At 43.7% G+C, this 24,581-nt stretch overlaps 1 protein-coding gene across 5 annotated transcripts in view; it reads right to left on the reverse strand.

Annotated features, from left to right (window-relative positions):
* The window catches only part of LOC126284583 (caspase-1-like), a 398,664-nt gene that overhangs the window by 77,876 nt on the left and 296,207 nt on the right, over positions 1-24,581 (reverse strand). Inside the window, exon 1 of one of the 5 annotated variants that reach the window (XM_049983687.1) lies at positions 12,514-12,621. The exons of the other annotated variants lie outside the window; for them this stretch is intronic. The gene's annotated coding sequence lies outside the window, so the exon portion shown is untranslated. Of the gene's footprint in view, positions 1-12,513; positions 12,622-24,581 lie in introns of those variants that run through there. 5 annotated transcript variants of the gene reach the window in all.

Here is a 24,581-nt window from a genome sequence, read left to right on the forward strand (position 1 = left end):
CGGTATGACACAAATGTTTTCAAGTGAAAAAGAAAATGATTTATTGGAACTAAATGCACTTTTCCGGAAGCTTACATAGTGACCATTTTCCCGTACCTAAGCGGGTACTGTGGTCGCCGTCGTCGCATCATGATCCCATGTTTGCTTTTCTGATTTGCAGGCACTTTTCCTAGGCGTCTTCACGCCCTAGTATCTGAAATATTGACAAGCGGCGCCGGCAGCATACCGTTTTCAGTCGGACTTTCGTATTGGGTGAAATGGAACAGAGGTGGTTTCACATAACACAGCATAATTAATTCTAAATTGTCGCAAAGCACAGAGACGATTTTAAATAATTAATTCAGGATTGTCACAGAGGGTTAGAATGGCGGTCACAGCTTTGTATATAAAAGGGTTTAGAAGTTGGTTTTATCTGTTGTGTTACGCGTAGTTTTTCTAAGTAACTAACTCTTATTATTGCCGGCCGCGGTGGTCGTGCGGTTCTAGGCGCTTCAAGTCTGGAACCGCGCGACCGTTGCGGTCGCAGGTTCGAATCCTGCCTCGGGCATGGATGTGTGTGATGTCCTTAGGTTAGTTACGTTTAAGTAGTACTAAGTTCTAGGGGACTGATGACCACAGATGTTAAGTCCCATAGTGCTCAGAGCCATTTGAACTCCAATTGGGATGACCACCTTGGCCACTCTTCCCTGCCGGACGCCATGTCGGCGTTAGTAATCCACAGAAGAAACCATCACACTCAAATAAATAATGATCTACATTTGTTGGTCAAAAGACGTTATTTAAACATCGATATTATAAAAAATTACTCTCGATACAAGTGAGGTTAACAAGAATAACATAAATGATTTAGCTAAGATGAAATGACTCAAAAAATGTAAAAAAGTTTGTACTAAAACTAACGGAACATGTTTCCTCTGTCTGTCTGAAAACAGTGGAGAGATACTTAGAAACAGTCCGACCACTCTTCGGGAAGCAGCAGCGCTGTTCACGAGGAAAATAATATGCACTGGTCACTTTTCCCGTCCTGGCCAGCTTACCACATCTTACCCTACTGATTTCTCTAGTAATTGGTAACCTACATAAGTCAGTATGGTACATGAATTAGTAAAAGTAACTGGAGTATTAGACACGGTCGCAAATGTTTACTAAATGTTTTGAATTTCATTTTTCTTTTACTCGTGCGCTGTATGATAACAGCCTTAAACTGATATATTACTTGGTATAAACATGTACCACATCAGAAGATGACCGTCTCTGTAATGCGCATTCACGAAGCCATATTACTTCCGTTTGACATTTGTAGTGCAGCAGCTGATCGGTGCTAGTGAACACGGTCATGAGTTATCAGCAGTGTAAGCAAACAACAAAACATTCACTCTCTCACTTCCACTGAACCCAGTGGCCGCGCTGCATATCACTTTGGCCCTGAAGTGAGCGGCGAACTTGGCTCAGCCCACGGCCGAATTTAGCAACGTCGATTACAACTAAGCAATACCAGTATATTTGATTATGTCTCTCTGATTAGCTTTATTTGTTACTGAGCGAGAAAAATACACTCTCAAGAAGCTCTTAATTTTAGTTCACGTGTCCAGATTCCGCTGTTACTTGCTAGAAGTGCATTATTATAAACAACGGCTGACAATAGTGGGCTGCACTCACACTTTGATTCGGGCCGCATACGACCCGGGAACCGCACTTTGACGACCACTGTTGTAGGGTGTAGAGCAGTAATTCCCAACCTTTGTTACATCATTACCCCTGGATACAGACAGCCGGGCGAAGTGGCCCAGCGGTGGTTCGCCGGCACGGTATCTCAGCGTGTTTGGTCAGAGGGTTAACTGCCCTATGTAATTAAAAAACTGAGCCAATGGATCAACAACGAGCTGAAAACGGGTGTCTTGCGACGTCCGCCACGAGCAGATACAAAGAACGAAAACGAACAAAATGAGATTAAATAAAAAAAATAATAAAGTCGGCTCTAGGCGCTTCAGTCTGGAACCGCGCGACCTCTACGGTCGCAGGTTCGAATCCTGCATCGGACATGGATGTGTGTGATGTTCGTGGGTTAGTTAGGTTTAAGTAGTTCTAGGGGACTGATGACCTCAGAAGTTAAGTCCAATAGTGCTCAGAGCCATTTGAACCATTTTTGCAATCAGACATTAGCTACACCCCCATCCCCTTCCCCCTGCTGGTTGCTGCCAGCCCCTCCCCCACTCTCGCATCCTAACTGCACTGTAGAGTGAAAGACTTTGTTTGGAAAGCATATTTTTAAAATGATGAAAGATGAACGATACTTAGTGTGTGTGTGTGTGTGTGTATGTTAGAATGAATGAAGAAGGAATTGGTGGTGCTTCGCAATTGCTACCGACAACTCCTCCTCAGATAAGACTGCTAGGGTAGACCCCTGTTACGAAACGTGCCTCCCCTGCATCACTCCTCTCCACTGCGACACTTGCTTGACACGCACACTGCAACCCCATTTAAAGTCAACCAATTTGAAACACGTGCACCGTACCTGCTGTTCGTATATCACTTGGTTGCTGCAATCCTTGCTTCTGAACTGGCAGAAATTGGAAGACTTCCGGCTGTTAATGCTTTCTGTCTGACTACAGCCACTAACAGTGTGGTAATAACAACAATAATATGTACACCACTACAGTAGCACTTAAGTATTTGCTGCTGTGGCGTGCTGCCATTAATTCATTTTCCTGTTTCGAAGCGAGTAATGAAGCAATTTCTGGGCTACTGCAGGTACTATTACAACTTGGAAAAGATATTTTCATAAGATATTTAGTAGTTGTTACACATATGTCTCACTTTTATCATATACGATGTTCGGGATAAAGCACAACATATGCGTGTAGTTGGCATACTATACGAGGAACCAATAACCTCCATCACAGTAATGCTTCTAATTGAGAAAAGGTACTTACTGATAATTTATACAATCAATATTAGAGTCTTACAAAATTTTGACAATAGTAATGATGTTTTGAAAATAATTTAGGTTCGTGTCTGAAACAGAATCGAGTCGTTTAGCCGCGTGGTCCAGAGCACCTTGTCACGGTCCGTGCGGCTCCTCTCGTCGGAGGCTCGAGTCCTCCCTTGGGCATTGGTGTGTGTTAAGTTGTCCTTAGCTTAAGTTAGTTCAAGTAGTGTGTAGGCTTAGGGACCAATGACCTCGGCAGTTTGGTCCCGTAAGACCTTACCACAGCCCGCATCTCGTGGTCGTGCGGTAGCGTTCTCGCTTCCCAAGCCCGGGTTCCCGGGTTCGATTCCCGGCGGGGTCAGGGATTTTCTCTGCCTCGTGATGGCTGGGTGTTGTGTGCTGTCCTTGGGTTAGTTAGGTTTAAGTAGTTCTAAGTTATAGGGGACTGATGACCATAGATGTTAAGTCCCATAGTGCTCAGAGCCATTTGAACCTTACCACAAATTTCCAAATTTTCCGAATCTTTTCGTTCTTACCCCTCAGAAAATTTCATTTTACCCCTCGGGTTGGGAACCACTGGTCTAGAGAGCTCCTTCATTCACCCTCGTGAGGAAAACAAGAATGTGACAATTCGAGCGACACGAATTTGTATGTTAACTGAAGCTCTAACCCGACACTGTTGCAACTTTAATTAGATACTTTACCACGTATTCAGTCGTTTCATTATCCAAGTATTGGATCCGACGCTTTTTTTTTTTAATTTTCAGTCGTTTGCTATTGATCGGTATTAGTCTGTTCGCTGGTTATAGTTTCTATGTCCTGGTTGTTTTTTTACATCTCTGGAGGTCTAGACATAACAGTTCCTGCTCGTTACTGGACTTTCATTGACGTGTGTGTTTTTCAAGGTCGTTTCAAGTTGGGTGATGTGTCGTTTAAACGACAGTTTATTCTCATAGACAAAATGAACTCCCAGAGGCTCACGATTACGATCCAAAGGAACATCAGCACATGGTTCGACTAGCTGGAGGCAATGCAACCCAATCGAGCAGTTTGTATCAATTACGTAGCTTCTGATAGTTCGTTATGTCTGCTCCTCGAAGTACATCACGCGATGTTGGGACCAGATTACAAAACGGCACACTAAAAGTTTTGCTATTTGGGAAACAAAATAACTGGTGATGGTCGAAAGGCGTCCGCTGTGGCCGAGCGGTTCTAGGCGCTCCAGTCCGGAACCGCGCTGCTGCTACGGTCGCAGGTTCGAATCCCGCCTCGGGCATGGATGTGTGTGATGTCCTTGGGTTAGTTAGGTTTAAGTAGTTCTAAGTCTAGGGGACTGAAGACCTCAGATGTTAAGTTCCATAGTGCTTAGAACCATTTGAACCATTTGATGATGGTCAACGTCGAGAGGATATAAAATGCAATAGCAAGAAAAAAGTTTATGAAAAAGAGGAGTTTAACATTCAATATCAATTTAAAAGTTAGGAACTCTTTTCTAAATGTATTTGTTTGGAGCGTAGTCTTGTACGGAAGTGGAACATGGACGATAAGCATTTCAGACAACAGAAGCTTTTAAAATGTGGTGCTCTAGAAGAATGCTAGACATTAGATGGGTAGGTGGAGTAACCAACGAGGTGATACTGAATCAAACCGGGCTAAAAGAGAAATTTATGGCACATCCTGAATAACGATGGGATGGGTTGTGAGATGACATATCTTGAGAGATCAAGAAATTGTCAGTTTGGAAGGAAGGAAATGTGGACGTAGGCGGTAAAAACTGTAGAGGGAAGCCAACGCTCGGATACAGTAGGAAGGTTCGAAATAAAGTAGGTTGTTGTACTTATGCAGAGGTGGAGAAGCATATACAGGATAGATTAGTATGAGAGCTGCATCAAACCAGTCCTCGCATTTAAGGCAATGACTACTACATGTCACCTTCCGTTTCACTTTCGGATTGTGTTGGGTCATAGAACAGTTCAGAACACCTCTGAAATAACTGATTCAAAATGTTTAATTTTCTAGTACCCGGGTGACACATGGTGATTAAACATGGAGAATGCGTATGCTTGGATAACTGTAACATTTGTTTCCAATGAGGGTTTCCTGTTATAATCACCGAAATCTGTCCACTATCAAAAGATTCCTCCAATGGTTCAAAATTATGCATAAATGAAACTTACGGTGTCATTTAGGGCTTATTTCTTTAAACTGGCTAAAGTGGCTTGACGCATCATGACCGCGAGCTATAATATTTATCAACTGTGTCTGTGAAGCAGATCTGCATGTACATGCACACTCCGAAAGCCACCTCATGGCAAGTGGCGGAGGGGACTTGGTGATTTTTCTCATTTCCAGTTCAAATTGCGAATTTTGTGCAGCAAAATGATCGTTGGTAGGCCTCCATGTGAATTCAAATTCCTCTGATTCTACTGTCACGGTCTGTCCGCGGTATAACCGTAGGGGCAAGCAGTATATTGACTGACGCTTGTAGGAAGGTACGATCTCGAAATTTTAACAGTAAATTACTCCGTGATGCACAACGCTTCTTTTGTAGAACCCGCTACTGGAGCTGGCAGAGCATCTCCGTGACGCTTTCACGCTTACTAATCGAACCTTGTGACAAAGTGAGGTGTTCTTTGGATCTTCTCCGTTTCCTCTATTAATCCTGACTGGTCAGGATACCAGACTAACAAGCAATATTCAAGCAGGAATCGAACAACGATTTCATAGGCTGCCTCCTTTGTGGGCTGAACTACAATTCGTCCGACGAATCTCAGGCTGGCATCTGCCTTTCCTACGACTAATTTCTATCTACTCGTTCCACTTTAAATCGCTCCGTACACGTTACTCCCAGATGTATGCAACTGCTTCCAGTGATTTTTGGACAATTCTGTAATTGTGTAACGAGTCTTTCCAGCTATATACGCAATATCCTAAATTTGTTTGCGTTGCACCAAGCGCCGTTCCTCTGCAGGTCTTCTTGCATTTTGCTGAAATTTTCTACTGTTATGACGTAACTGTATAACAATACGAGACACGTTCACAAAGTAGGTGTATTAGGTTTTTACATTTTTTGAAAAAAATGTGTAGTTGAAAAATACAGGATATTGTTGACACACTTGTTTACTATTTTTCCACACAATCCCATCGCGTTCAATGCATGTGGTGGACCATGGCACAACCTTTTTTATGCACCCCTCGAACAACTCTCCTGCCAGCCCCTTCCCAACTCAGAACACCTTTCTGCATCTGCTCGATGGCTAAAAATTTAATTCCACACAGGGAAGTGAGAAGACGAGAACCCGAAGACACCAAATCGGGGGAATAGGTGGCTCAAAACATCGCAACCAAATGACTCAAAGAGCTTAGTGGCTACGGTTGTGTGAGGACGGCCGTTGCTACGCAAACAAGCACACTGCTCCCGACAGCGTTTCCCTCCTTTTGTATTGAAAGCCCCTTTTCATTTTTTTTACGTATTTACAGTATCGTTGTGCATTGATGGCCTTCCCCTGAAGCAGAAATTCGGCCAAAACTATGCTTTTTCGGTCCCAAACACTGTGGTCAAGATTTTTTGCGCTAAATTACGGCTTTAAATTTATTGGCTGATGAATTGGTGTGACGCCACTGCGAGTACTGTCTTTTTGTCTCAGGTGTGTAATAAGTCACCCACGTTTGATTTCCAGTCACAACAGAGCTCAGAAAATCCTCGCCTTCCAATTCAAATCGCTGAAGAAATTCGCGGGCGCTACTGACTTGATTTTTCTTGTCCTGCCCTGTGAGCTGTTTCGGGATCCATCGTGCGCGCAGTTTCCGTTATCCTAGCAGTTCTGTGAGTGTCTTGCAAAAGAGAGTTCTGGAGATTGTGGAAAAATCACAGAAATTTCATGCAATGTCAATTGGCGGTCAATGGAAGACCTTCGATTCCTTAGTTCGTAGTGAACACTTGTTCTGACTCCACTTAAGTTCCTACACAAAGTAAACACATTTGTTCTCAACTTTTCGAACTTCCTTCGTTATTCGCCAGGATTTTTATATATATTGTGAACAGTAATGGCCCTCTAACAATTCCCTGGGGTGCTCCGGAAATTACTTTTACGTCTGAAGATTTCTCTCCGTTAGAATGACATTGTGCGATCTGTTTGTTAGGAACTCTAGCGTGTTGCGCCTGACTGCCGCTACAACTCTGCGATATTTTTACGAAGCACTTAGATATATTTACGTATTTTTGTCCCTCTATGGTGAAAGTAATATAAATTGTACGTTATAGAATTTAAATGTTCTGTTGCCAAACTAAGAAAAAATAGGATTTTATATTCTCATTTTCTCCGCTCAGTTTAATACATAGCACATTTTCATTGAAGCTAGACCAATACAGCTGCTTTCTGCTTCGAAGAGCTATCGGATTTCTCTCAAAATGGGAATGAATTGTTTCTTCTTTTTAATATTTAAGCAGTGGAATAAGATGAAGACATTTATCTGTGACGCGGAGGAATGTCTACTATGAACTCATATTAAAAGAAAAAAAAAACATTTCTATGATCACTATATTTATATTTATTTTAAAGGAAAAGCAACTAATGTGTGTGGGACAACGAGGGAAGGTGGGCAGCGAATGATATGACTCTGATGTCGAAAAATTTCCTCGAACCGGTACTGTTCCCGATTATAAGAAGCTGGTGCTTTTCACAAATATTACTCTCACTCACAGATAAACTGCTAGATTTCCCTTTTTCGAAAAGCTTTAAGTTCAGTGACTAGGTCGAGAGTGATGAGTTGCCGGGTTTATGGCTGTAATGCGAGCAACTTGACAGGTTCATTAACGTGGTGGAGACACATCAACAGACAAAAATGTGATACTGGGTGTGCCTCAGAGATGAGTGATAAGACCGTTGTTATTCCCACTGTTCCGTACACGTGGTGAATGACGTTAGCTGCAATCTCACATTTTTCGCAAGTGACGCTGCTCTCTTCGACTGTTATCGGAAGAAATCTGCAAAAAAATCCCATCAGTCCTTCACAAGATTTCGCCCTGACTTGAAGGTTGGCGGTGTGATCATTACGCCGGCCATTATGTAAAAACAATTAATTTGTGCTATTTGCCAGACAAAAATTTTGTCTTCACAATAGGAGTCAAGAGCGCGGTACAAATTCCAAATTCCAGACAAATATATTACGCAGAAGATAGATTGCGCGGCAACTGAAGTGGAGCGGAACATAGAAGCCTTTGATGATTAGTAAGTTGTTAGGAAACAATAGTCTGCCTACGAAATTGGCTGCTTATACAAGTTATTCTCGAGTATTGCTAACGTGCACGAGATTCGTAACAAACTGAATTAGCAGGGAATGTGGAGCGTGTATAGTGAGGCAGCGTATGTGACAAATACCAGACTGGACCGCGCATGCGAGTCCACGTTGAGCTGCAAGTCCCACTGTTACTGGGTGGACGAGTCAGTTCAAAGGTCGCACCTGCAGTAGGACCGTGTCTTGAAAAGCACCGCCATGTTCAAACCAATCTTCTGGATCAGGGCAGCTTTGCACTTTCAACAGAGTACGGTACAGGACTCTGATCTTGTCGACTGGTGGGAATGTGACGCTCCGAATATTAAAATGAATGTTCAAAGATCGATTTTCAGTGGCAAATGTGGGAATTGTATAGGGCCTCTGCTGGCCTCACGGAGAGACTTGCTGAATCGTACAAATGTGCGTTTAGGTATTTTCTCCTTCCAAACGACATACAAATGGTGTGTACTGAAATACATGACACACTAAAAGAGGACTATGAGAATACCCTGTGAAAAAGATACGACTCAGAACCATTTGCATGAATTCACGATGAGCATACAAGTACTGCCAACAAAGAAACCAGAGAGCTATTCATGTACCGAAAGTAGAGCCCCTCGGCCCACAATGTGTATCGACCGTTGGTCACACATCACAAATGAAATCATAGACAAAATAAATAAAGCCACACATGACGAATATCGACAAAGACAAGGAGGCAGGCCACAATATGCTCAGAGCACAACAGACTTCATAGATGACACTAATACGACAGACATCGTTAGCAGAGCAGTTTAAGATGACTACCGCGTAGGCAACAATTACGATCAACTGACGACTGACGAGAATAACTTATTTTAGGATACGCACAAAATAACTTGGCCCGCACCTGCGCAGACGGCGCGATAGGAGAAGGGGGGAAATTAGTGGTGGGGGTTCGGTTGTGAAGACGAGGGAGGGGCAGTTCGACAACTGATGCCTACGCATAAACATGTATCTTGCACAACATAAAAGCTACAGCTAGCGAGTCTGTAAACAATCGTTGTTAACATGTTATGCCAGTGAAATCAATAATTCGGCAAATGCTGTTGTTGTGGTCTTCAGTCCAAAGACCGGTTTGATGTAGGTCTCCATGCTACTCTATCCGGTGCACGCCTCTTCATCTCCGGATAACTACTTCAACCTACATCCTACTGAATCTGCTTAGTGTATTCGTATCTTGGTCTCCCTTTACGATTTTTACCCTCCACGCTTCCCTCCAATACTAAATTGGTGCCCATAGATGCCCCTGAAAATGTCCTATCAACCGATCCCTTCTTCTAGTCAAGTTGTGCCACAAATTACTCTTATCCCCAATTCTGTTCAGTACCTACTCATTAGCTAGGTGATCTACCCATCTACTCTTCAGCATTCTTCCGTAGCGCCACATTTTGAAAGCTTCTGTTCTCTTCTTGTGACACTATTTATCGTCCATGTTTCACTTCCAAACATGACTACACTCCGTACAAATACTTTCAAAAAAGACTTCCTGACACTGAAATCTATATTCGATGTTAACAAATTTTTGGTTCTTCAGAAACGCTTTCCTTGCTATAGGTGTCTGCATTTTATATCCTCTCTACTTTATTAGTTCTTTCGCTCCCCAAATAGCAAAACTCCTTTACTACTTTAAGTGTTTCGGTTCCTAATCTAATTCGCCTCAGAATCACCTGATCACTACATTCCATTATCCACGTTTTGCTTTTGTTGGTGTTCATCTTATATCCTCCTTTCCAGACACTGTTCATTCCGTTCAGCAACTCTTCCAGGTCCTTTGCTGTCTCTGGCAGAATTACAATGTCATCGGCAAACCTCAAAGTTTTTGTTTCTTCTCCATGCATTTTAATTGCTACTACAAGTTTTTCTTTTGTTTCCTTTGCCACTTGCTCAACATACAAATTAAAAAAAAACATCGTGGATAGGCCACAACCCTGTCTCAGTCCCTTCTCAATCACTGCGTCCCTTTCATGCCTCTCAACTCTTATAACTGCCATATGGTTTCTGTACAAATTGTTTAAAGACATTAATTCCCCATTAGAATACCGAAAAAAATAGCCACATAAACAAAGGATCAATCAAAGCAAACCAAGTCTGACAACACGCTGCCGAAAGGAGATCTCAGATAACAAACATATTGGCCAGGTGGGAATGGGACTCGCTCATTGTATACAGACAGTTCATCTATACAGGGAATCGAGAATCACAATTTCTGGCAGTTATCGATTCGATAATGGCAAGATACAGGTCCCTTGAATTTCAAGAACGTATCAAAACTTCTGTAGTAGTTCCTGAGAATGGAACGGGGGTACAAAAAGAAGCGAGCAAGAGCCTTCAGTTTGTATATGTCAGACAGAGAAGATTTAATAAAATATGTTCATGCAGTTATTAAAACATGATTACAACGTACGTTTTATGTTTCTTTCCAGTAATATTTTTCTATTAAGCTTCTGACAGGTGATGAATGTTGTGTTAGTCATATCAGAAGTATATTTTTATGCAACATTTAACAATTTTCGGATATTTTCCTGTATCTGTACTGTGAAACCTTGCTTCTTGTCTAATTTCATGATTCAACGTCAGCGGGAAGTACCCTTCAGATTTTGGTGAGTGATGCGTAAATATCAAAATATGTGACACGGTTGCGTTGACTTAAAAGCTTAAATGTTGTACTTCGCCAAGGGATCGTACACCTCAGCATGTGACGTAAATTGGAACATGACACACCTACCCGTTCCCGAGAAATGGGATATTAACAGGCTTTCGATGAGCGCGACCCCGTACAAGGTGCTTCATGCGGACCTCCCAGATGTAAATCCCGCAAAAGATTCCTTAGTACTGAGCCAAATGTGACCCCAAAGGACTTCCCTGGCCAGCGGCGGAGAACGCTGAATCGCATAAGAGCGGGTGTAGTGCCAGTCTACAGTCGGGAACTGCGCGACCGCTACGGTTGCAGGTTCGAATCCTGCCTCGGGCATAAATGTGCGTGATGTCCTTAGGTTAGTTAGGTTTAAGTAGTTCTAAGTTCTAGGGGACTGATGACCTTAGAAGTTAAGTCCCATAGTGCTCAGAGCCATTTGGAGTGCCAGTCAAAACATATCTATTTAAACGGGGCGTCAAAGACGAAGCAGACAACAAATGCGACTGCGGTGAAGTCCAGGGGATTCAACATATTCTGCAGCGTCCAAATTCCGCCAAGAGATGTACCCTTGACGACCTACTGCTTTACAATAAAGAAGCACAGGACGGGGTCCGACGTTGAACAGAAAAAAACTTTGAAATAAATTTACCGGACAGGAAAAAGTAAAGTGTTCATTTTAGAAACTTGCGCTTCCTTTTTTCTTGATTTCCATATGTGTAAAATACTGCAATGAGATGGAACCAGTGGCCGGAAACGGTGGCGGTGATTTTGAGGTGCTGCCGATCACAGCCACACACGAGCTGAGATGCCGTCGAGTGCAATGTCTAAGAGATGACCAGGCAGCAGCTTTAAATTACTCAGCTAGATTGCCTTAAATTACGCAGCAGCGGAAAACAACAAAACACAGTCGACTGACCCGTCGAATGGTACGAGTACTTTGAGGCTGGGCTTCCCTTCCTTATAGACCATACATCTTTGTTCTATTCATTTCCAAACTGTCATCCACAACTTTAATACAGCACTAAACTGCATGAGCTACACATACATGAACACATCTAACACCTTATCACTGAAAGAGGTGAAGCCGTGGTACGACACTGCCTCCAGATGATAGTCTCCTGTGGCTTCCATAAATCTCGAAATGGTTCCTTTGGAAACGACGCCGAAGATTTCCTTTCCAGTCAAAGCTTGTACTCTGTCGCTAATAAACTCGCCGTCGGTGATACGCTGAAAGCCAGTTTTCGTTCCTTCCATTTTCAGATCGCAACGAATAAAAGACCACTAGTAACAGGACCTCCCCAGGAGACCAATGAGAAATGTTCCATACAGGCACCGAAATCCTTAACGGCTACAAGAATTCAGCAGTCGAAATATTTTACAACTACTTCAGCTACTAATATTTTTCCTTACATATTATCATCACACCCAACAACATTTCTAAGCTAGTTGAATTACGTCTTTTTTTTCCTAATGATACCGCTGCGATAAAAGATCAAGCAGTACTAAAAGTAATAAAACATAGCAACTTATAAACTGAAATAAACGCGAATAGGTTACTATCTCGCTTTAAAGAATAACTGACGGAAATACGAATCGGAAACTAAGGTATCTCACTAGTCTGTTTGTTTACCTTACTTAGCGTTGCAGTTACACGTAGTTGAACTGAAGCGTCAGCTGAGGCCACATGGTTGTAAAGCAGGCAACCACCACGAGTTGCTTCCAAGTCACAAATCAGACTCTATTCTTCGTATCTCTCGGCCCAACTGTCACATGTTATCTGCGAGCGATATGGAGGCTGGTACCATGTCGATCGGCGAGAAAAACAACAGCCCCAGTCCTAATTACAGCGCGCAGCGTTTATCAGTGATGGTCACGGCCCTAGTGCAGATAAAGGAACACAATCTATGCCACAACTACAACAATACGGCACAATAAGATCGAAGAAAGGAAGAGTAGGGTTTAATGTCCGACGGGTTGATTACAGTCGTGACAAATGTTGGGGCACGAACGGGGCAGGAAATCTGCCGTGTTCTTTTCAAAGCTAACGCCCCGGAATCTGCCTTAATCCGTTGACGGTAATTGAGGAGAACCTATTTCGGATATTTCGGAAGTAAATGGCTAGAGATGATAGCACAACCCACAGTTATGCATACAACAGCAGCTGCTCCTTCAACACCCAGGTGAGTCTAAGCAAAACAGACATTAACATTCATGTTCCCCATTGGTATTCGGGAGTATAAAAAAGGTTACGATTGTTTATTGAAAATATGACAACTGCTTTCCTTCTCTGCGATGTGTACAGGGTGAAGAAAAATTCGCGTACTCGGACTTCGCAGCGCGATTCCTCACATGCTGGCAATACAAAAATGTCTCACACAAAAAATGGTTCAAATGGCTCTGAGCACTATGGGACTTAACTTCTGAGGTCATCAGTCCCCTAGAACTCAGAGTTACTTAAAACTAACTAACCTAAGGACATCACGCACATTTATGCCCGAGGCAGGATTCGAACCTGCGACCGTAGCAGTCGCGCAGTTCCCGACTGTAGCGCCTAGAACCGCTCGGCCGCTCCGGCCGGCCTGTCTCTCACAGAATTTCGTCCTGCGCGTATTTCGGGCAGTAAATGGACGTTAAAGACTGGCAATGTGCCAACACTGTAATAATATGTACGGTAAGTATCTGTCAGCAGATAGAGCACTGCTGTGCAGTTGGTGTAGTGGTTAGCGTTTTGGGCGTTTTCATTGGTTAGTTTTTAAAGAAGCCCTTTGCATGTTGTGGACGGGAACTGTTTCACACCACTGCATCTACCAAACTTGTTTTGTGTGTACCCTCCCTCAAAAGTCTCATCAATTAATACCAACTATTATTCTTGTCACATTCAGGTCGAATACACTTCGTTAGGGCTTTACGTGACCAGTAGGGGGAGGGTACACAGAAAACAGATTTGGTATCTAATAGATGCACTGGTGCGAAACAATTCGCGTCCACGACATGCCAAAGACTTCTTTAAAAGCAGACCAGCGAAAATGACTGTACTTCCACTCCTGTGTTCGTAGTACGTAACTGCAAATGTTTTGTCGAAGACCCACAGTAATTTCCGGGTATGCAGCCGGATCCCGTCGACATTCTGCCACGATATTTCGGCCCAGAGACGTCCGGCCATCATCAGGTGAGTACACAACTACTGAAGAGCCCAGGTGCAGTCGCGGTATATATCGTGGCAGAATGTCGACGGGATCCGGCTGCATACCCGGAAATTATTAGAAGAACAAATACGCCGGAAAAATTTCAGAAGTCACATCAAATACCTTTACGGGGAGGAGATGGTTCAGGATATCCACGTACTGGATAAATTACGTGAGAAAAGAGCCAGGTTGCTGTGTTCACTAAATTTTTTACTGAAATGTAGATTCCAACTTTCGCCAGAGTTGTTCATTTTATTAATAGTGTGGCCGCCAACAATATAAAACGCAAGGCGAGTCTGGCTTTATTAAGAGAACGAATCCGTTATACGCGTCGTGAGTTAGACGCTGTTGCCAGGAATTTATATTATTTACATCTGAAGATTGCAGCAAGATGTTCTTCCCTTAGCTGGGACTGGATTGACGGTGTATCTTGGGCCAAGGCAGACTGGGCTCACAGGAACAGTACGAAGAGGCAAAGTGCGAAGTTTAGCCAACTCGTAACACGAAAGCCGCAAGAAGCTATCTCTGGACGATCCGTGGTGAACCTTACGGAGAAATCGTTTGACGATGCGACGATGTCAGTGCTTGCGAAAGGTTTAAACTTCGCCCCTACTCCTGGTTCACTGCCTTTAACGGATTTCATCAGTTCGATTGAGGAAGCTATTAGACGTCTCCCTGCGGATAATGCAGACGAAATTCGACGTGAATCTTGCCGAACGTTGTTGAAATGTGCGCCACAACGGAGTAACATCTCGCCAGCTGAAAGAGCTGCTCTCCGCAGCCTCAGAGAAGATACTAGCACAGTCGTACTGCCTGCGGATAAGGGTAACGCCACAGTTCTTCTGACAAGGGAAGCCTACAACGAGAAGATATATTGTCAGCTAAATGATTCCACGTACCGCAGAATTGAAAAGGACCCAACAAGCCGAATATCAAGGAAAACTGCTACCCTTTTGAACGACTGTTCTCTACCTGAACAAATTATCAAGAGATTGAGACCACACAATGCAGTACCACCAAGACTCTACGGTCTTCCCAAGATACACAAGGATGGTGCCCCACTACGATTAATAGTGAGTAATATTGGTGCTGCCACCTATTCTACAGCAAAATATTTGGCCTCACTACTAAAGCCGTATGTGGGTAAGTGTTGCCACCATATACGTAATTCCGAGGATTTTGTCAGTCGCTTGAAGGAAGTTAAGCTTAGCAGCTCGGATTTATTAGTCAGCTTTGATGTGGTCTCACTATTTACCAAAGTGCCTTTAATGGAATCGTTACATCTTATTGGTAACTTATTCAGTGCAGAAATGACGGCCTTGTTTGAACATATACTCTCCTCAACGTACTTTCTATTCAATGACGAATTCTTTGAACAAACAGACGGCGTCGCCATGGGGAGCCCTTTGTCCCCTGTGGTAGCTAATCTCTTTATGGAGGACTTTGAGGAGAAAGCACTTGAGTCTGCTGTCTTAAAGCCTACGGTCTTCTGGCGGTACGTAGATGATACTTTTGTTGTATGGCCTCATGGCAGACAGGAACTGGAGAAATTCCTTCATCATTTAAACTCTTTACATGAGAACATCAAATTCACGATGGAGATTGAAAAAGATGGCACTTTACCATTTCTAGACGTGCTAGTATGCCGTAAAAATGATGGGTCATTAGGACATTCTGTGTACAGGAAACCAACTCACACAGATCTGTATCTCCAGGCGTCAAGCTGCCACCACCCAGCACAAACAGCCGGTGTTCTCAGTACCTTAATACATCGAGCGCATGTAATATCGGACGATGAAAACCTCCACGCAGAATTAGAACACTTGGAGAAGGTTTTTAAAGAGAATGGCTACACTTTAGGCCAAATAAGAAAGGCCATGCGCAACTGTCATAACAAGAAGCAGCGCACTGAGGACGCTGATGACGACTTTAAATCAACTGCGTTTCTTCCATACGCCGGGAATGTGTCGTCGAAAATAGGCCGATTACTGAAGAAGAATAAAATCAAGGTTATCTTCCGTCCACCAGCAAAGAACCGGGCCCTGGTTGGATCCGTTAAAGACGATTTACAACTGAAGAAAGCAGGCGTCTACAAAATTCCCTGTGAATGTGGCTCTGCATATATTGGCCAGACGACAAGAACTGTCCATGAACGATGTACAGAACATGAAAGATACACCCGTCTGCGGCAACCGTCAAAATCGGCAGTAGCAGAGCACTGTATTTCATTGGGACATTCAATGGAATACAATGGAACAAAAATTTTAGCTCCGGTTTCCGGATTTTGGGATTCCGTAATCAAGGAATCAGTGGAAATACGTCTTGCCGATAATCTTATAAATCGTGACAACGGCTTTCAACTGGATAAAACTTGGAATCCTGTTATTAAAATTATACATTCACAGCGGAATAGACAGCGTCATTCGATACTCAATGACTAGATGATCTTTTACTTTCACCACCGAGGGCAGCAGTACAACTCGGCTATGCCGCGCATGTCAACACGTGCGCGAGAATCGGTATAAATACCGCGACTGCACCTGGGCTCTTCAGTAGTTGTGTACTCACCTGATGATGTCCGGACGTCTCTGGGCCGAAATATCGTGGCAGAATGTCGACGGGATCCGGCTGCATACCCGGAAATTATTAGAAGAACAAATACGCCGGGAAAATTTCAGAAGTCACACCCACAGTAATCTCCGTATGACGATTAGGACGCCAGATATCGTACCACGCCAGACTAATTTTAGCAAATGAAAACAAATACACCTCAACCCAGAATCGAACGCTCGACCTCCTACACGCTAACCCAAAACGATACCCGCTGCACCAACTGCACAGCAGTACTTTATTTGCTGACACAGATAGTTACCTTACATGTTATTACAGCGTTGCCACACTGCCAGTCTTTAACGGGCATTTACTGCCCGAAATATGCGCACGACGAAATTTTGTGACAGACTTGTTTGTATTGTTAGTATGTGAGGAATCGCGCTGCGAAATCCGATTGCGAATTTTTCTACACCCTATATGTCTCAATATAGTTATTAGTGACCATTACATGTTAAAAATCGGATCTGTATATGTGAAAGAATTTCAGAAATTTAAAGAAGAATGGACATGCAAATGAAGGCTAAATTATCTTTTGCTAGGCCAGCCACTGCTACTTCGGTTAATTAACCACTGGGTGATTCAAATACAAGAAGCTAGCCAATGAACAACACGTCAGAACCGTGAAGCATAGCCGGCCGGAGAGGCCGAGCGGTTCTAGGCACTACAGTCTGGAACTACGAGACCGCTAGGGTCGCAGGTTCGAATCCTGCCTCGGGAATGGATGTGTATGATGTCCTTAGGTTAGTTACGTTTAAGTAGTTCTAAGTTCTAGGGAACTGATGAGCGCAGAAGTTAAGTTCCATAGTGCTCAGAGCCATTTGAACCATTTTGTGAAGCATAATTTTAAGTTCAGCTCAACGATCTTTATGTTTGCAGAGAACGCAGGACGCTCTGAACGTACTACACAACATTACAAATCACATTTTCAAAATCGCTGCTGCAGTACTTAGAATTATGGGTTCAAATGGCTCTGAGCACTATGGGACTTGACATCTTAGGTCATCAGTCCCCTAGAACTTAGAACTACTTAAACCAAACTAAACCTAACTAATCTAAGGACATCACACAACACCCAGCCATCACGAGGCAGAGAAAATCCCTGACCCCGCCGGGAATCGAACCCGGGAACCCGGGCGTGGGGAGCGAGATCGCTACCGCACGACCACGAGATACGGGCACTTAGAATTATAATAATCATAAAAGGTATAGGTAGTAGCATCATGTGTCATGTATGTTTCACGAGATTTACGCTCTATGCGTGAGTGTTGTACATGTACACAATACCTTCCATCTTTGTTAAATATTTCTCATTAATACTTTCATAAGAAGTGACAGCATCAACTCGCTTGTTTTCTACAAAGATTCTTAAGCCAGTCATGGTGTCCACTAGTCACAAATGTTCTTAAGAACATAATTCTGACATTTGGAATGCTACTCACTCGTGTTTACAACAATGAATATCCCAAATACTCTCAACATAAGAGGGCAGCAACTGGAAGTAGTTATTTCTGTGAATTATCTGGAAGTAGGTATTATGAGTGATTTAAAGTGGAAAGATCATATAAAGTTGATCGTCGGTAAAGCGGATGCCAAACTGAGATTCACTGGAAGAGTCCTAAGGAAATGCAATCCGAAAACAAACGAAGTAGGTTACAGTACATTTGTTCACCCACTGCTTGAATACTGCTCAGCAGTGTGGGATCCGCACCAGATAGGGTTGATAGAAGACATAGAGAATATCCAACGGAGAGCAGCGCGCTTCGTTACAGGATCATTGCCGGCCGCGGTGGTCTCGCGGTTCTAGGCGCGCAGTCCGGAACCGTGCGACTGCTACGGTCGCAGGTTCGAATCCTGCCTCGGGCATGGATGTGTGTGATGTCCTTAGGTTAGTTAGGTTTAAGTAGTTCTAAGTTCTAGGGGACTAATGACCAAAGCTGTTAAGTCCCATAGTGCTCAGAGCCATTTGAACAGGATCATTTAGTAATCGCGAAAGCGTTACGGAGATGATAGATAAACTCCAGTGGAAGACTCTGCAGGATAGACGCTCAGTAGCTCGGTACGGGCTTTTGTTAAAGCTTCGAGAACATACCTTCACCGAAGAGTCAAGCAGTATATTGCTCCCTCCTACGTATATCTCGCGAAGAGACCATGAGGATAAAATCAGAGAGATTAGAGCCCACACAGAGGCATACCGACAATCTTTCTTTCTTTCCACTAACAATACGAGACTGGAATAGAAGGGAGAACCGATAGAGGTACTCAGGGTACCCTCCGCCACACACCGTCAGGTGGCTTGCGGAGTATGGATGTAGATGTAGAAAGTTCGATTTGCGTTGCCGACCTAAGTGATCGTGAACGATTTTCCAGGATTACTAACAGGGGAATAATATGGCGTCAAGCAATGCGCACTCCCAGCAGTACATTAGTTAGCCTATTCCTCACAATCTACAACTAGCCATTAAAGGCCATGCAAAAAAACACACCGACTGAGCAATTTCATTGCACTGAAAGAGAGAGTAAGTAGCGCCTGCTTAATAGAACTCGAATAAAATCAATCAGACAGTAATTCCTCGGGATAAAAGCAGATAAACAAAAGCCTCAAATAATTCGGCGAGCGAGAGAGAGGTATGGTCAGGTGAGAAGCAGAAACCTTGGCGTTGCCTGAGTGGCGGCAAGGACGACCTCGTCGCTGTTACCGCGTGCCAACGCCGTACAATTTGCCGGCGAATTATCGTGACTCAGCGATTAATGACGCCATTGCTCTTTGAAAACGTAGCCTTCCATTAGCTTCTGAGACAGCTTCTCAGATAAACTTCTATCAAAATGTCGCCTAAAGTGTCTGTCTGTGTGGTCTGTTGACTCGCAAGACCAATCGCTAAAGTCCAGTTTAAAAGTGGGTGCGGCTGTTTGTTTTGTGGGTCCTAGTTAAAAGCTCCTGCCCAGTAGAAAACAATCAGCTGAACAAAGTGGCACTACATTTCATAACCAGCCTGGGTTTTCTGCAGCACGCTCTTACAGATCCACTGCATATTAGGTAGCTATTCCATGGCGACATCTTTAACCGCCAATTTCACTTCTCTGTGCCTGAAAGTCTGCCCTTACCTAAAAAAAAGAAAACCACCTTTTTAATTACAATCGCTATATTGGCGACAATAAATAACTGGACTAGTACCGTAAATAATTTTATTTCAGAAACATACATTTTTAGTCACTGTCACTGTCGATAGACGCTGGCCGATGTGGACGGGCGATTCCAGGCGCTCCAGTCCGGAACCGAGTGACTGCTACGGTCGCAGGTTCGAATCCTGCCTCGGACATGGGTATGTGTGATGCCCTGACGTTAGTTAGGCTTAAGTAGTTCTAAGTTCTAGGGGACTGATGACCTCAGAAGAAGTCCCATAGTGCTCAGAGCCATTTGAACCATTTTTTTTTTTTTTTTTTTTTTTGTCAATATACGCCGCTCTACCCCTACAGCTCTCCATGCGAGTTTTCCACTGATGGAAACAGTGCTAGAAGTTCTCCTCAGTGAGCTCCTCGATGACACGTGCCGCGGCTTCTCACAAAGCTTCAACGGGCTCAAATCTTGTTCTTTTAATGGAATTAGACCTTGAGAAATAGATAAAAGTGACACGGTGCCAGGTCAGGCGGAAATGGTTGGTGATTTAACAGTGGGATGTTGTACTTCGCTAGAAGCTTCTTAACAGATAATGCTGTATGAGCCTGTGCATTGTCTTGATGCAGAACCCATGACTTGTTCTTCCACAATTCGAGTTGTGTTTTTCTCATTTTATCATGGAGTCGAGCAAGAACCTCAAGGTAGTAACGGTGATTCATAGTTTGAACACCAGGAACCCAGTGAGGATGCACGATTCAAAGAATATCGAAAAAAAACTATAATCGCTTTGAATCTTGATTTCCTCATTCGAGCTTTTTCTGCTCTTCCAATGTGGACAAAGTTCAAAACCATCGTACAATATGCGTTAGATGAGTATGTGCCAAGCAAGATCGTAAGAGATGGGAAAGAGCCACCGTGGTACAACAACCGAGTTAGAAAACTGCTGCGGAAGCAAAGGGAACTTCACAGCAAACATAAGCATAGCCAAAGCCTTGCAGACAAACAAAAATCACGCGAAGCGAAATGTAGTGTGAGGAGGGCTATGCGAGAGGCTTTCAATGAATTCCAAAGAAAGTTCTACGTACTGACTTGGCAGAAAATGCTAAGAAATTTTGGTCCTATGTCAAAGCGGTAGGTGGATCAAAACAAAATGTCCAGACACTCTCTGATCAAAATGGTACTGAAACAGAGGATGACAGACTAAAGGCCGAAATACTAAATGTCTTCTTCCAAAGCTGTTTCACAGAGGAAGACTACACTGTGCTTCCTTCTCTAGATTGTCGCACAGTAGACAAAATGGCAGATATCGAAATAGACGACAGAGGGATAGAGAAACAATTAAAATCGCTCAATAGAGGAAAGGCCGCTGGTCCTGATGGGATACCAGTTCGATTTTACACAGAGTACGCGAAGGAACTTGACCCCCTTCTTGCAGCGGTGTACCGTAGGTCTCTAGAAGAGCGAAGCGTTCCAAAGGATTGGAAAAGGGCACAGGTCATCCCCGTTTTCAAGAAGGGACGTCGAACAGATGTGCAGAACTATAGACCTATATCTCTAACGTCGATCAGTTGTAGAATTTTGGAACACGTATTATGTTCGAGTATAATGTCTTTTCTGGAGACTAGAAACCTACTCTGTAGGAATCAGCATGGGTTTCGAAAAAGACGGTCGTGTGAAACCCAGCTCGCGCTGTTCGTCCACGAGACTCAGAGGGCCTTAGACACGGGTTCACAGGTAGATGCCGTGTTTCTTGACTTCCGCAAGGCGTTTGACACAGTTCCCCACAGTCGTTTAATGAACAAAGTAAGAGCATACGGACTATCAGATCAATTGTGTGATTGGATTGAGAAGTTCCTAGATAACAGAACGCAGCATGTCATTCTCAATGGAGAGAAGTCTTCCGAAGTAAGAGTGATTTCAGGAGTGCCGCAGGGGAGTGTCATAGGACCGTTGCTATTCACAATATACATAAATGATCTGGTGGAAGACATCGGAAGTTCACTGAGGCTTTTTGCAGATGATGCTGTGGTGTATCGAGAGGTTGCAACAATGGAAAATTGTACTGAAATGCAGGAGGATCTGCAGCGAATTGACGCATAGTGCACGGAATGGCAATTGAATCTCAATGTAGACAAGTGTAATGTGCTGCGAATACATAGAAAGATAGGTCCCTTATCATTTAGTTACAAAATAGCAGGTCAGCAACTGGAAGCAGTTAATTCCATAAATTATCTGGGAGTACGCATTAGGAGTGATTTAAAATGGAATGATCACATAAAGTTGATCGTCGGTAAAGCAGATGCCAGACTGAGATTCATTGGAAGAAACCTAAGGAAATGCAATCCGAAAACAAAGGAAGTAGGTTACAGTACTGCTTGAATACTGCTCAGCAGTGTGGGATCCGCACCAGATGAGGATGATGGAAGAGATACAGAAGATCCAACGGAGAGCAGCGCGCTTCGTTACGGGATCATTTAGTAATCGCGAAAGCGTTACGGAGATGATAGATAAACTCCAGTGGAAGACTCTGCAGGAGAGACGCTCAGTAGCTCGGTACGGGCTTTTGTTAAGGTTTCGAGAACATACCTTCACCGAAGAGTCAAGCAGTATATTGTTCCCTCCTACGTATATCTCGCGAAGAGACTACGAGGATAAAATCAGAGTGATTAGAGCCCACACAGAAGCATACCGACAATCCTTCTTTACACGTGCAATACGAGACTGGAATAGAAGGGAGAACCGATAAAGGTACTCAGGGTACCCTCCGCCACACACCGTCAGGTGGCTTGCGGAGTATGGATGTAGATGTAGATGTAGATGCATGGTTTGGTGCTTAGTTTCCGCACCATAAGTTCAAACACAAGATTCGATAGCCGGCTGGGGTGGCCGAGCGGTTCTAGGCGCTCCAGTCTGGAACCGCGCGACCGCTACGATCGCAGGTTTGAACCCTGCCTCGGGCATGGATGTGTGTGATGTCCTTGGGTTAGTTAGGTTTAAGTAGTACTAAGTCTAGGGGACTGATGACCTCAGAAGTTAAGTCCCATTGTGCTCAGGGCCATTTGAACCATTGAGATTCGACAGATGTTACATAGAAAGATAGATCCCTTATCATTTAGCGACAAAATAGCAGGTCAGCAACTGGAAGCAGTTAATTCCATAAATTATCTGGGAGTACGCATTAGGAATGATTTAAAATGGAATGATCATATACAGTTGATCGTCGGTGAAGCAGATGCCAGACTGAGATTCATTGGAAGAATCCTAAGGAAATGCAATCCGAAAACAAAGGAAGTAGGTTACAGTACGCTTGTTCGCCCACTGCTTGAATACTGCTCAGCAGTGTGGGATCCGCAACAGATAGGGTTGATAGAAGAGATAGAGAAGATCGAACGGAGAGCAGCGCGCTTCGTTACAGGATCATTGCCGGCCGCGGTGGTCTCGCGGTTCTAGGCGCGCAGTCCGGAACCGTGCGACTGCTACGGTCGCAGGTTCGAATGCTGCCTCGGGCATGGATGTGTGTGATGTCCTTAGGTTAGTTAGGTTTAAGTAGTTCTAAGTTCTAGGGGACTAATGACCACAGCAGTTGAGTCCCATAGTGCTCAGAGCCATTTGAACAGGATCATTTAGTAATCGCGAATGCGTTACGGAAATGATAGATAAACTCCAGTGGAAGACTCTGCAGGAGAGACGCTCAGTAGCTCGGTACGGGCTTTTGTTAAAGTTTCGAGAACATACCTTCACCGAAGAGTCAAGCAGTATATTGCTCCCTCCTACGTATATCTCGCGAAGAGACCATGAGGATAAAATCAGAGAGATTAGAGCCCACACAGAGGCATACCGACAATCTTTCTTTCTTTCCACTAACAATACGAGACTGGAATAGAAAGGAGAACCGATAGAGGTACTCAGGGTACCCTCCGCCACACACCGTCAGGTGGCTTGCGGAGTATGGATGTACATGTAGATGTATGTGATGTCAGAGATTATCATTGCGCCATCATGTGCGGTTTGGTGGATCTGCATACCTGTTATACTTGAAGACCCTACTGTGTTAAAAGCACTTGGCTCAGTGTTGAGACAGTGTGGTTACTCAACTGTGAATTAATTAAGCATTGAAGAGATTTGTTTCATTCTGCCAACCTTCGTCACAGTGAGTTCAGTGTGCGTTTGTGTGCCTAATGAATTTGATGTCACTCATTTGGTACTTGGTTTTGGCTCGCTTTGCGATTGTTTCCGCAATGACGCGTGGTTGCTGATTCTGGTTGGTTACATTTCAGTTTTGTCTCGCACGCAAATCGAGTGGGGTTTTAGTTACTATTAGTTTCTCTGGTGTTCTGCACTGTGACTTGTTTGTTCAGATTTTCGGTTTTGCGTAATCGGACGGATATCTAGTAGTGGTTTCCTTCCTGTAAACACAGTATTCTGGACGTAGCGCGGACCGCCGATTCCGGCTTTGGCGTGTTGTTCCATTCTTGCATTTGGTTTATTGAACGTGAGGTAGCTTCAGTATGAGTATCATTAGTCATTCGTTAGACTGCTACTAGTCTGAGTTACCATCTTGTGAAGTGAAGGCAACTCTTGGCTGCCTATCTCATCGACCGCTTCTCAGAGGTCGATTCCTGGAGCACCGTCTGTGACTGGCCCTTGGGTTTCATTATTGTGTTATTTATCACCATACCTTGTAACGTCTACATTAAAGGTTATGTATGTCTAGTTAATAGTTCCGGTCGACTTCTGGAATAAATCTATCAGTGTAAGGGTTGTGTTACAAGGTTACCATCATCT

Source organism: Schistocerca gregaria, chromosome 1, assembly GCF_023897955.1.
Source record: "Schistocerca gregaria isolate iqSchGreg1 chromosome 1, iqSchGreg1.2, whole genome shotgun sequence".
NCBI classification, from domain to species: domain Eukaryota; kingdom Metazoa; phylum Arthropoda; class Insecta; order Orthoptera; family Acrididae; genus Schistocerca; species Schistocerca gregaria.